Raw genomic sequence first — 12,713 nt, forward strand, 5'->3', positions numbered from 1 at the left:
AAACTGTACTCTTTCTCTTTGGTTTACTTTTTCATGTATTTATATTAGCAGGGACTTGAATTATTGGTTTAGTCGTTGAGTTATAATCTGTTCATATCATTTATTTGGTGTGCATATTTTCCTGAGTAACTTGGCTCCCATCTTCTTTTAACATGTTCTATTATTTGGAGTATTTCCTCCCTCTCTAAGATTGTAAGATGTTCCAGACTCAGCCTGAGCATTCTCTTCCCCTTTTTTTTTTTTTAAGATTTATTTATTTAGTTATACAAGAACCGGCGTACAGGCCAGATGCGCGGGAGGGTGAGAGGATTCACCAGAGACAGAGCGGGGAACAGAACAGGCAGACTGATGAAATACACTGCTGAGGGGAGCAGCGGGTGCTGCAGGAGAGGTCTGCTTGCCATGTGGGACCCTCGCCGGCCAGCCGGGGATTGAACCGGCACTGCAGAGGCTGCGAACAGCTTCACAGCGCTGTGCTCAACTGCCTGCACCACCAGGGGAGGCCCCATCTTCTGAGTGCTGCAGTCATTCTCCAGGAACCCTGCTTGCTTTAAGTGGGGAATTGTCCCACATTTGCTTTTAAAGTAAAATAAGAGCAAAACACATAACTCTTCAATAAATGCAATATTTATAATACAGTCTGATCTATGCCAGTTAAACAAAAGAGACACAAAGTTAGATTCATTGGGACAGTCTTGTATGGGTTTAGAGACATGCAAATACATAAATAAACCATAATAGTTACTCCAAATAGATCTAAGCATATATCAGGCCTCTGAATATAAAAAAAGGATCTTTATGATGGACTATTTATTCTACTAATGGTGTTAATGTTTTTTAAATATTAAAAGTAATCAATTTAGTTCCTTCTCACAACTCAAAAAATAAGCTTTCTGTAAAGGACTTAATTATAAAAATAAAACAGGATTATTAGAAGAAAATTTGCAAAAATGACTTTATATAATACAGAGGCAGTACAAGATTTCCTACTGAAGCACAAAGTACATACAGTTCATACTGTTAAATTTTTTTGTCACAGTTTTTCCTTCACCCTTTAAGCTCATTGTACCAAACTTATAAAGTTAGTAATTTTATATAAAAAATAATATCAGTTTCACTTGTCCTTTAATTAATATTTCAGCTAAGCTTAACAGATAATATTTACTTAAACAACTAACCCAACTTAATGATCATGGATAATTAAATTCCCATAACCATTTAAAATTATAATCCCAAATTTAATACATTTGCTTCTTAAGTATGTCAGACACCCAGTGAGGATGATTTACTGATAAGACAAGCAAAATCTTCTTCAGCATGGAAACTTTAGTTATAAACAGTAAGTTTAGAAAAAAAACTTCAATCTTTAGGACAATCAAATACTGTTTACCAGATTAAACAAATCTTCAAGCATCTTTTAAAATGAAGTGATGTTTAATGATAATTAAACATTTCAAATCAGTCATGATTAATGTCAGATTTCTTAAATGTTTCAAATACCCTTATACATAAGTTTTCAAGATTGTTGTAGAACATTCCTAAATTCACATCAAAGTAGTAATTCCATTAGGTTTAATTTTTTATCATCTCCATGCTAGATATGAACTTTCTTGAATAACAAAGTTACTTCTCCAACTGCAGGGAACAGACATACCATCTCAAATGAGGGTCTTTGCCTGAGACTGGGGTTACAAATTCAAGGTTAAAGTCAGAGGTTCTGGCCTGCAACTTGGACAGGACTTCCAAGCTGATGCTACCCAAGACTCAGGTTCTCCTCCTTCACCCTGTCTAAGGTCATGCAAATTACATCCCCAGATTTTCTTATGACTTGGATTATAAATCATGAGAAGTCCTTCCACTTAGTTAGACATCAAAATCTTTTTTTAAAGACTAATTTATTTATGCATACAAGAACTGGGGTACAGGCCAGAGGTGAGGGGATGAGAGGATTCACCAGAGACAGAGTGTGGAACAGAACAGGCAGACTGACTGAAATACACTCCTGAGGGGAGCAGAGGGCAAGACAGGAGAGGTCTGCTGCACCATGTTGGTAGCTTCCTGGCCAGCTGGGGATCAAACTCATGCTGCAGAGGCTGTGGATAGTTTCACAGTGCTGTGCTTAACCCCTTGCACCACCAGGGAGGCCCAGAAATCAAAATCTTTACTGTCAATTCTTTCACACCTCTTTTGCCCAATAGAGTTCCATGCTTGTCACACATTTTGTGTCCTTATTTGTCTTACTGATCTAATTACCATGATTTTAGTGACATCCCCCCTGTGTGCTCCCATCTGAATCTTGTATGATTTAGCACAGTTCCTGAGTGGTTTAAATTTCTTCGTTCAAGTAAAATGGGTTGAGCCTTTCCTAAGTGCCGGGCACCATTCTGGACTCAGAGATGACAGTAGGAAACAAAACAGAAAACAGACATCCCTGCTGTCATGTAACTTACTTTCCAGCAAGACCATTATCTGCTCTCCATTTTGAACTACCATCTTGAGTCAGAAACCATGTCACCAGAAATACTGACAGGCTCAGGGCCCATCCAGCACCTACCAGCGACATGGATTTCTGAGTGCTCGCTGTGAGTTCAGTGTAATTCTCAGGGCCTTGCTGATCTCTTTCATGTAATCCTTGCAGCAGCCCAGTGTGGTGAGGTAGTAAATTTACTGATAAGGAGACAGGTACACCAACCTCCAGTCATTTGCCTACATCTCCAAATTAGGAAGTAATAGGGTCTGGATTCTAAACCGTTCAGTTTTCTGCCTTATTTTTAATGGCTATGCCAAACACCTCCCAGAGTAGGAAATACATGTTTGGAAAAAAAAATTCATAGGAAATTCTTGTAGCCCTCATCAGGTAGTTACTTTGGTGTGTGTGAATAAACCACACATTCCCCTCCTGTGCCTCCCCCGACCTCATGTCTTTCTTCTGCTCTGCCTGACTGAAGTGTCTGTTGATGTTTTATTTATATAATAGCCTTAATTTAAACCAACTGTTCACCAGGTGCCCGGAGCCAGATTCTGTCAGGAAATGCTTGCCCTACTTTACAAGCAGGAAAATGGGATTAAATTAAACCAAAAGGGAAAAAACTATGTGGTGTCTTGGATTCATCTCCATCTCTCCCCTTTCATGGCTGATCATGTGCAGACCAGAGGCAACAAATGTCCTACTAGGAGAGCCAGAGGGCCTGAATGTTTCTACATCAGCCATCACTTGAAATAGTAGACAGTTTCAGCTTTATTTGGGTCCCTGGCCCCCGAAGAATATGACCAAGGACACTAGTTCCTAATACAACTAAGTTAAGGTATGCTGGCTCCCAGAGCCCTTGTCTGTACTGTCCCTTCATAGAGACAATGGGAAGGTCCTGCTGGGCTGAAAAGCCACAATCATGACATCTCGCCACCCCAGCAGTGGGCGCTCCGAGCCAAGCTCCAGCTAAGCCATTTACAGACTGTCTTCTTTCAAAACTCACCTTAAGTTGATGTCATCAGTAATGCTGCAGAAGAGGAAACAGGCTCCAAGCAGGGACTCCCTCCTCATACCATTCTTGAGCACTTCTCATGCTGTATTGTAATTATTTTGTTCCAGATGTTAAAACGAGGCTTCACTGGGACATGATTCTGAAACTTAAAACCTCCTCCAGTAGGAGCTGGAAAACCTGCCATTTCAGAACTGTGAGGTACTGTGAGTGGTTTTCAGTCTTCAGTGACACAGGTTTACCTCTGCCTTTGGAGTAGATTGTTCCTTTGTTTTGGGGTCTACTTTTTAGATGTAAAGTCACCAGAACTTGCCACATGCCAACCACAATCATAGAAGAAAATGATGGCGACACCGTCTAAGGATGTTTTGAACTGGGATGGCACACCCTGTTGGGTGAGATAAATGGCTATGTGCAGTTGCAATGGAATCAACTGCATCTCAGCTCGTACCTTGTTGGGAAGAGAAGGGGAAGGGATACTTCTTCACTCTGAACTGAGCTGTCACCATTGCTAAAGTGCTGCCTGCTCTTGATGGGCCTGGACCAGCCCTCACTGTGGCAACAAGTGGGGATCAGAAGTGAGAAGCTGGAATGGTGAGATTCCATGGTCTGGGATGTGTAGTGGATAATTCAGGGGCACTTCAATTACCAGGACAAACCTGCTGATGGAAAGTGACAGTCTGGGCAGATCAGAGTGTAGCAAGAAAAGACCTTCCTCCACCCAAAGCCCCACACCACCCTGAGACTCGAGGCAGCTGGCACCTTGGGGATACCACGTGACTTCCACTTTGAGGCGGCTATGGCCATCTCATGAGGAGCCTTCAGTAGGGCCTCAGACTACTTCCCTGGCTTAACTGGGCACTACAGAACAGGTAAAACAGGATGTGGAAGTGGCATATGGTGGCCCTGGTACACAGGCACCCTTTTAGGACTCCCTGACAGTGGTTATGGAATTGTGAATGTTCACGAGGCTCTTAAAATTTTTTTTCTTGTTTTTGATCATTCTCAAAACCATGGCAAAAAATCAGTGACCTTTTCATGTTTTTGTAGTATTGCTTTAAAGCAGAATTACAAGTCTGTGCTTCCCCTTCAAGGGGTAAATCTCAGTAACACAGAAATGATTTGATAAGGAGAGAGGATGGTTAAGAGGGTGGAGGTTGAAGCCACTGTGATTTGGACATAGAAAATATCCTAATGCTTTTCATGTTTGTGTGCTGGTGAATGTGAACATAACAGTCTGACTGCTTGTTGCCTACCTGTACACAGTAGGACTAGATTCTAAAGTGATAGAAAAATCCCAAAATACCAGTGACTTAGACAATGGAGACTATCGCAGCAACGGCCTCCAAGGAATCAGTCCTTGCTGTAACTATGCCTTTGTGTGACCGGGACTTTAGCATGCGTGACACAAACAGAGGCTTGGACAGAACTTGCATATTGGGACTTTCCTTTTGGGGGGCGGAATCTCTAAGACTGCTTGTGAAAGAACAAATGGAGTAAAGATGAATCATCTTGCTCCAACCAAGACCAACCAAGTATGTAAAACCAGGCCAGAACATACAGCTCCAGCTAATCGTCTGCTGCCCAGCTCATGCATGGAATCAACAGCTAATTCAAATGACTGGTTTTTTTTTCCTCTCTTTTTAATTCTTTTTTATTTTTAATTTATTCATTTATATATACTTCAGATCATTGTTCATTTTTATTTTTTTTATTTTTTTTAAATAATAAATTTTATTGTTATATTCCCCATACAATTGCAGCCCCCCCATTCTGACCCCAATCCCTCCCCTCCCGCCCCCGCCCCCTAAAAGTCTCTGGTTCATAGTTTTTTGTTGATTTTGATTTTCACTTTCTTATAGTTATTCATTTTCCTGGTCCCTTATTTAAGTTTTCTAGATTCCTGTTATGAGTGAGACCATCCGGTATTTTTCTTTTTCTTTTTGGGTTATTTCGCTGAGCATGATCCCTTCCAGGGCCATCCATGTTGCTGCAAATTGCATGTGTTTATCTTTTTTGAATGCTGAGTAATATTCCATGGTATATATGTACCACATCTTCTTGATCCAGTCATCTATTTTTGGGCATTTGGGTTGTTTCCAAAGCTTAGCTATTGTAAACAGTGCTGCTGTAAACATAGGGGTGCAGGTGTTCTTTGGAATTGATGTTTCTGTGTCTTTTGGGTAAATACCTAGGAGTGGAATTGCTGGATCATATGGAAGTTCTATGTAGTAGGTCCAGAAATCTCCACACAGCTTCCATAGTGGTTGGACCAGTTTGCACTCCCACCAACAGTGCAGAAGAGTTCCTTTTTCTCCACACCCTCGCCAACATTTGTTGTTGCTAGTTTTTTTAATATGTGCCATTCTCACTGGTGTAAGATGGTATCTCATGGTAGTTTTGATTTGCATTTCCCTGATGACAAGTGATGTTGAACATTTTTTCATATGCCTGTTGGCCATTTGCATTTCCTCTTCAAAGAAGTTTCTTTTTAGCTCTTCTGCCCATTTTTTGACTGGATTATTTTCTTTGTTGTTGTTGAGTCTCGTCAGCTCTTTGCAGATTTTTGTGATCAGTCCTATTTAGTGTTGTTGTGTGCAAAAATGTTCTCCCAGTTGGTGGGGTTCTCTCTTTTTTGTTATTGTCTCTTTGCTGTGCAGAAGCTCTTTAATTTGATGTAGTCCCAGCTGTTTTATCTTTGCCTTCACTATCACTGCTTTGGGTGATGTGTCTGTAAAGATGTCTTTGATGTGCAAATCACGTAGTGTTTCGCCTATATTTCCTTCTATATATTTTATGGTTTCAGGTCTTATGTCTAGTTCTTGAATCCATTTTGAGTTGATTTTTGTGTATGGTGTGAGGTAGTGGTCAAGCTTCATTCTTTTGCATGTAGCGACCCAGTTTTCCCAGCACCATTTATTGAACAAACTTTTTTTGCTCCAATGCATAGTCTTTGCTCCTTTGTCAAAGATTAGTTGACCATAAATCTGTGGTTTATTTCTGGATTTTCTATTCGATTCCATTGGTCTGTATGTCTGTTCTTGTTCCAATACCATGCAGTTTTGATGATTATGGCTTTGTAGTAGAGTTTGAAGTCTGGGAGTGTGATGCCTCCATTCCCTTCTTTTTTTTTCAGGAGAGCTTTGGCTATTCGGGGTTTTTTGTGATTCCATATGAATTTCATCAATAATTGTTCTATTTCTTTGAAGAATGACATTGAAATTTTGATTGGAATAGCATTGAACCTGTATATTGCTTTTGGAAGGATGGCCATTTTAATAATGTTTATTCTTCCAATCCATGAGCAGGGGATGTCTTTCCATTTCTTTGTGTCTTCTTCTATTTCTTTTAACAGTGTTTTATAGTTTTCTTTGTATAGGTCCTTTACCTCTTTTGTTAGATTTATTCCCAAATATTTGATTTTTTTTGTTTCAATAACAAAAGGGATGGTTTTTTTGATTTCTTCTTCTTCAGATTTATTGTTTGTGTATAGGAAGACTACTGACTTTTGCGTGTTGATTTTGTATCCTGCCACTTTACTGAACTGACTGATGAGTTGAATTAGTTTCTGTGGAGTTTTGGGTTCTCTATGTATAATATCATATCATCTGCAAATAGTGATAGTTTGACTTCTTCTTTTCCTATTTGGATTCCTTGGATGTCTTTCTCTTGTCTTATTGCTCTGGCTAGGACTTCCAGTATTATATTGAAAAGCAGTGGTGAGAGGGCATCCTTGTCTTGTTCCAGATCTTAATGGAATTGCTTTCAGCTTTTCACCATTGAGAATGATACTGGCTGTTGGCTTGTCATAGATGGCCTTTATGATGTTGAGGTATGTTCCTTGTATCCCAAGAATTTCAAGGGCTTTATCATGAATGGGTGTTGCACTTTGTCGAAAGCTTTCTCAGCATCTATTGATATTATCATATGGTTTTTATATTTCTTTTTGTTGATGTGTTGGATAACGTTGATTGATTTTCGGATGTTAAACCATCCTTGTGTCCCTGAAATAAATCCTACTTGGTCGTGGTGAATTATCTTATGGATACATTGTTGGATTCTGATAGCTAAAATTTTATTGAGGATTTTTGCATCAGTGTTCATTAGGGAGATTGGCCTGTAGTTTTCCTTTTTTGTGTTGTCCTTGTTCGGTTTTGTATTAGTGTAATGTTGGCTTCATAGAACGTGTTTGGTATTGTCCCTTCCTTCTCAATTTTTTGGAAGAGTTTGTGAAGGATAGGCACTAATTCGTCTCTGAATGTTTGGTAGAATTCATTTGTAAATCCATCAGGTCCTGGGCTTTTGTTTTGGGGAAGTTTTTGATTACCATTTCAATTTCGCTGCTTGTAATTGGTCTGTTTAGGTGTTCTATTTCTTCTTTATCTAGCTTTGAGTGATTGTAGAGTTGTAGGAATTTGTCCATCTCCTCTAGATTGTTAAACTTGTTTCCATATAACTTTTCATAGTAGTTACTGATTATTCTTTTGATTTCTGCTGTGTCCGTTGTGATTTCTCCTCTTTCATTGATGATCCTGTTTATTTGTGCTTTCTCCCTTTTTTCCTTTGTGAGCCTGGCTAGGGGTTTGTCTATTTTATTGATTTTTTCAAAGAACCAGCTCTTGGTTTCATTGATCTTTTGGATTGTTTTTTTAGTTTCAATTTCATTTATTTCTGCTTTGGTTTATTATTTCTTTTCTTCTACTGGTTTTGGGTTTTTTTGTTGTTCTTTTTCTAGATCTTTGAGCTTCGAGATTAGGTTGTTTCTTTGAGTTCTTTCTTGTTTCTTGATGTGAGCTTCTATTGCTATATATTTTCCTCTTATTACTGCTTTTGCTGCATCCCATACATTTAGGATATTGGTGTCTCCTTGTCGTTCAATTCAAAAAATTTTTTAATTTCTTCTTTGATCTCCTCATTAGTCCAGTGGTCTTCCAGTAGTGTGGTTTTTAATCTCCATGAGGTAGGAAAGTTCCTTGCCTTCTTTTTATGGTTTATCTCTAGTTTGATGCCTTCATGGTCAGAAAAGATGGTTGATATGATTTCAATCTTGGTGTATCTGTTGATGTTTGTCTTGTGCCCCAGTATGTGATCGATCCTGGAGAATGATCCGTGTGCGCTTGAGAAAAATGTGTACTCCGTTTTTTGGGGGTTTAGTGTTCTATAGATGTCTGTTAAGCCCAATTGCTCTAGGTCCTTATTTAGAGCTTTGGTTTCTTTACTTATTTTTTATCTTGTTGATCTATCCATTGTTGATAGTGGTGTGTTGAAGTCTCCCACTACATATGTGTTTTCTCTGATGTCTGTTTTCAGAGAGGACAACAGTTGTCTGATATATTTTGGTGCTCCTTCGTTTGGTGAGTATATGTTAATGAGTGTTATTTCTTCTTGAAGTATTGTCCCCTTGATCATAATGTAGTGACCATTGGGGTCTCTTTTTATCTTTTTGAGTTTGAAATCTGTTTTATCTGATATAAGTATAGCTGTTCCTGCTTTCTTTTGTGGTCCATTTGCTTGTAGGATTGTTTTCCATCCTTTAACTTTGAGCCTATTTTTATCTTTTGTAGCTAAATGTGTTTCCTGGAGACAGCAAAAGGTTGGATTTTGTTTCTTAATCCAGGCTGCAACTCTGTGTCTTTTTATTGAAGAGTTTAGTCCATTTACATTTAGAGTTAATATTGATATGTTAACATGTGTATTTGCCATTGTGTTTGTCTTTCCTTTGATTTTATTTATTTATTCTTTTAATAACCTTTTTTTTTTTTTGGCCTTCTTTCATTGTTATTCATCCCTCTGAGGTTCTGGCTTTAGGACTCCTTGTAGTATTTTTTGGAGTGGGGGTTTAGTTGTAATGAAATTCCGGAGTTTCTGTTTGTCTGGGAAGGTCCATATTCTTTCTTCAAAGAGGAAGGAGAGCTTTGCGGGATAGAGTATTCTTGGTTGGCATCTGTTTTCTTGGAGTCTGTTGACTATGTCCCTCCACTCTCTCCTTGCCTGTAGTGTTTCTTCAGAGAAGTCTGATGTCAGCCTGATTGGCTTTCCTTTGAATGTTATCTGTTTCTTCCCTCTTGCCAGCTTCATTATTTTTTCCTTGTCCTGGATTCTTGGGAGCTTTACTATTATGTGTCTTGCTGTATTTTTCCTTTCGTCGTGGAAGTTTGGTGTTCTTCTTGCTTCTTGTATATCAATTTTCAGCTCCTTCTTCACATCAAATGACTGTTTTAAGCCACTAAGTTTAAAGTAGTTTATTATGTAGGAAAAGCTAACAGATACATATAACACAAAAACTTCTTTTCTTTCTCTTATAAATGAGAAATAGGAAGCTCAACAATGGTGTAGTATTCCATTTTGTTATCAACTAAGATTTCGTTCATACATCCTCAGTCCAGAGCTTATACTTCAGGATCCCAGATTGATGCCCAAGCTCTAGTCCTTGCGGTTTGATTGCAAAAAAGGGATCCAGGGGAGGTGCTGGAAGAATAGTTTGTTCCTTTTCCTTTACAAACTCTCCCAGAAGCTTCATATGCTACTTACAGTACATCTTCTTGACCAGAACTTAGTCACATGGCCATGGCCAGTTGCAGGGGAGATTGGGAAATTCAGTCCCTACTAGGAGCCATTAACACAGGGAAAAATCTAAATTATGGGGCTTTTTTTGTTTTTATTAAATTAGAACAGAAATGGAAATCTTGGGAAATAAGCAGTTTCTGCCTAACTCTTCTCTGCTGGGAACTACTACAGCACAGGATTTTATTCGTCCATCACTTAGCATGTATTCAGTAATATCTGTGTAATGTTACTGAGTAAATGAAGGACTCTATTTCTCAGAGCACTGGAAGGGTACTCACAAGGTTAGGAATTGCAGTGCAATTGCAGTAGATGGTCATCACCACCTTGTTATGAGGGGCTAGATACAGATCTTATTAAAGAGGCCTCAGAATATAGCAAGAAAATGCTAAGCCTTGAAGTCAGAAATCCTGTCTCTTTCACTTATTTCCTGTGTGCCACTGGGCAAAGTGCCTAAGCTCAAGTATCCTTGTCTTTAAAGTGAAATTAAAAATTAAACCTCAATGGGGAGTTATTGCTTCACAATACATAGGTTTTATTTGAGGTGATTAAAATAGGTTCGGAAACAGCAGTAATAATTGTACAATATTGCAAGTAGAAATGCACACTTCAGTTGGCTTAGAAAATTTCCTACTCACAAGTTTGTCTTATTTCTGTGTGTGCCTCCTGTGAGGAAAAAATATGGTAAGGGAAACTATAAAAAGTCAAAAGCAAAAAAAAATAATTGCCAAAGTGTGGTCTAGGATGGGGCGAGGGGATGAACTGGAAGTGGTTGGAAAACAGTAATTCTATTTTCCAGAACCATTGAGTCTTGTAACCAGAATCCTTTGTGGTCTCTTGGCAGCATGCAGAGTGTGCACAGAAATGCCTGACATGCAGAATCAGTGATGCAGTGCTCTCTGACAGCCCTTGTGTAGGACGGATAGTGCTTATGTTTGCAAACCCTCAAAAAACCTATGAAGTGAGCCTAGGTGAGACAGAGTTCACTCTGGTCAGAAAGGACATTGAACTCCAATCATGGGCACCTATGTGCAAGCATTGGGGATATTGATAAATATTCTGGGTTTTGCCTCTGGACATGCAGTCAGGTTTCATTCCCCCCCGCCTCAGCTTTGGCAAATGAAAGAACAGATGTAATATGCATCCTGTTGGGTAGAAAGTGTTCCCCTTCCCTTTTCCTGCCTAGATGGTGCAGATGCCCTGGGCAAGATGAAGCCTCCATCATCTGCATCTGTGAGTGACTCCAGAGAGCCGTACCTGCCACATGCAGTAGACATGTAGCACGTGGGAGGAATAAACTTGTGTCTTAGACCGCTGAGATTTTGGCAATGTTTGTTACAGCAGCCTTACTTGCCCAAACAGCCTGATGGTGCGCATCTTTCCCTGGGCTAAGCATTTTAACAGAGAGATGAACCCTAGAGGTAGGAGCTTGAGTTTAAATCCCAGTTAGCCACCTTCTTACTCCGTAATGTTGGACGAATCTACAGACTTCTCTGTGCCTGTGCATTTTGCAGATAATACGTTTTTTTACACATTGAAGGTTTCTAGAAACCTTGCTTCCAGCTAGTCTATCAGCACCATTTTCCTAAAAGCCTGTGTTCATTTCCTGTCTCTGTGTCACATTTTTAATCAGTAAAGTATATTTTAATAAGGTTATATATATAAACACTATATAGAGAGAGTTTTTAGACATAATACTATTGCACACAATAGACGGTAGTATAGTATAAACATGGCTTTTGTATATGTACCTGGAAGCACAGCTTTCATATGATTTACTCTATTGCAATATTTTCTTTATTACAGTGGCTTGAAACTGAATCCCTAATATCTCTGAGATGTTCCAGTATGTAGAAAATGGGGGAAAATAATGGAAACCATCTCATATGATTCTGATAGGAATTAAACTGGCTGAGCAACATAATCCAGTGCCAAAGTTTTGGATGGTGGTGATGATGATGGTCTCACTTAATTCTCAGGGCAACTCTTAAGATTTGTTGTGCAGACCATTGATGTTGCAACATTGTTGCTGGTCATAACCTGGCTCCAGCCACACAAGTAATAAGATGTTTTTGAGATTAGAATCTAGCACTGACCCATGTCTCCACCTTTGGGGCATACTTCTGTGAGTGCTGTCTGCCTCCAGTGTGCAACCACTTCTCATTCTATGCTCGTAGAAGGCACATTCATTTACTCAACTTCCCCAGGGACCATATCCATAGAAAAGATCTCCCTGCAGCAGAGACTCAGCTATACCCACTAATCCTGGTCCCTCCATCAGGGTCTGGTCCTGCTCTCCTATCTGAAAAGTAGACCAGGAATCAGATCATTAGACTTGGGATCCATTTGAGTCCCTTCTGCACCAGACTCACCTCTTAGGCTCTTAGGCTGCCAAAGCCAAATGATTTGTTTAAACCATTTAAAAAAAAAAATGGTGCTCAAGTTAAAAATACCCAGATGCAAAAGGGTATGGAGAGAAGTCTCTCTCCTGTGCTGCCCTCTAGACCCACAGTTCCTTTCCCCAGAAACAATCATAGCAACCAGTTTCCTCCAAGTTTCTATTCCTTTCTATGGCTGCACTATCACAAGGAATGTTATTGGGGCTAAATCGTTCCTGCCCTATAGCTCCACCCCTGTGCTGTCCCCCTTCTGATCTCCTAATCCTGCACA

This window comes from Talpa occidentalis, unplaced genomic scaffold (genome assembly GCF_014898055.3).
Source record: "Talpa occidentalis isolate TD23 unplaced genomic scaffold, MPIMG_talOcc4v2.1 talOcc4.9, whole genome shotgun sequence".
Taxonomy (NCBI): domain Eukaryota; kingdom Metazoa; phylum Chordata; class Mammalia; order Eulipotyphla; family Talpidae; genus Talpa; species Talpa occidentalis.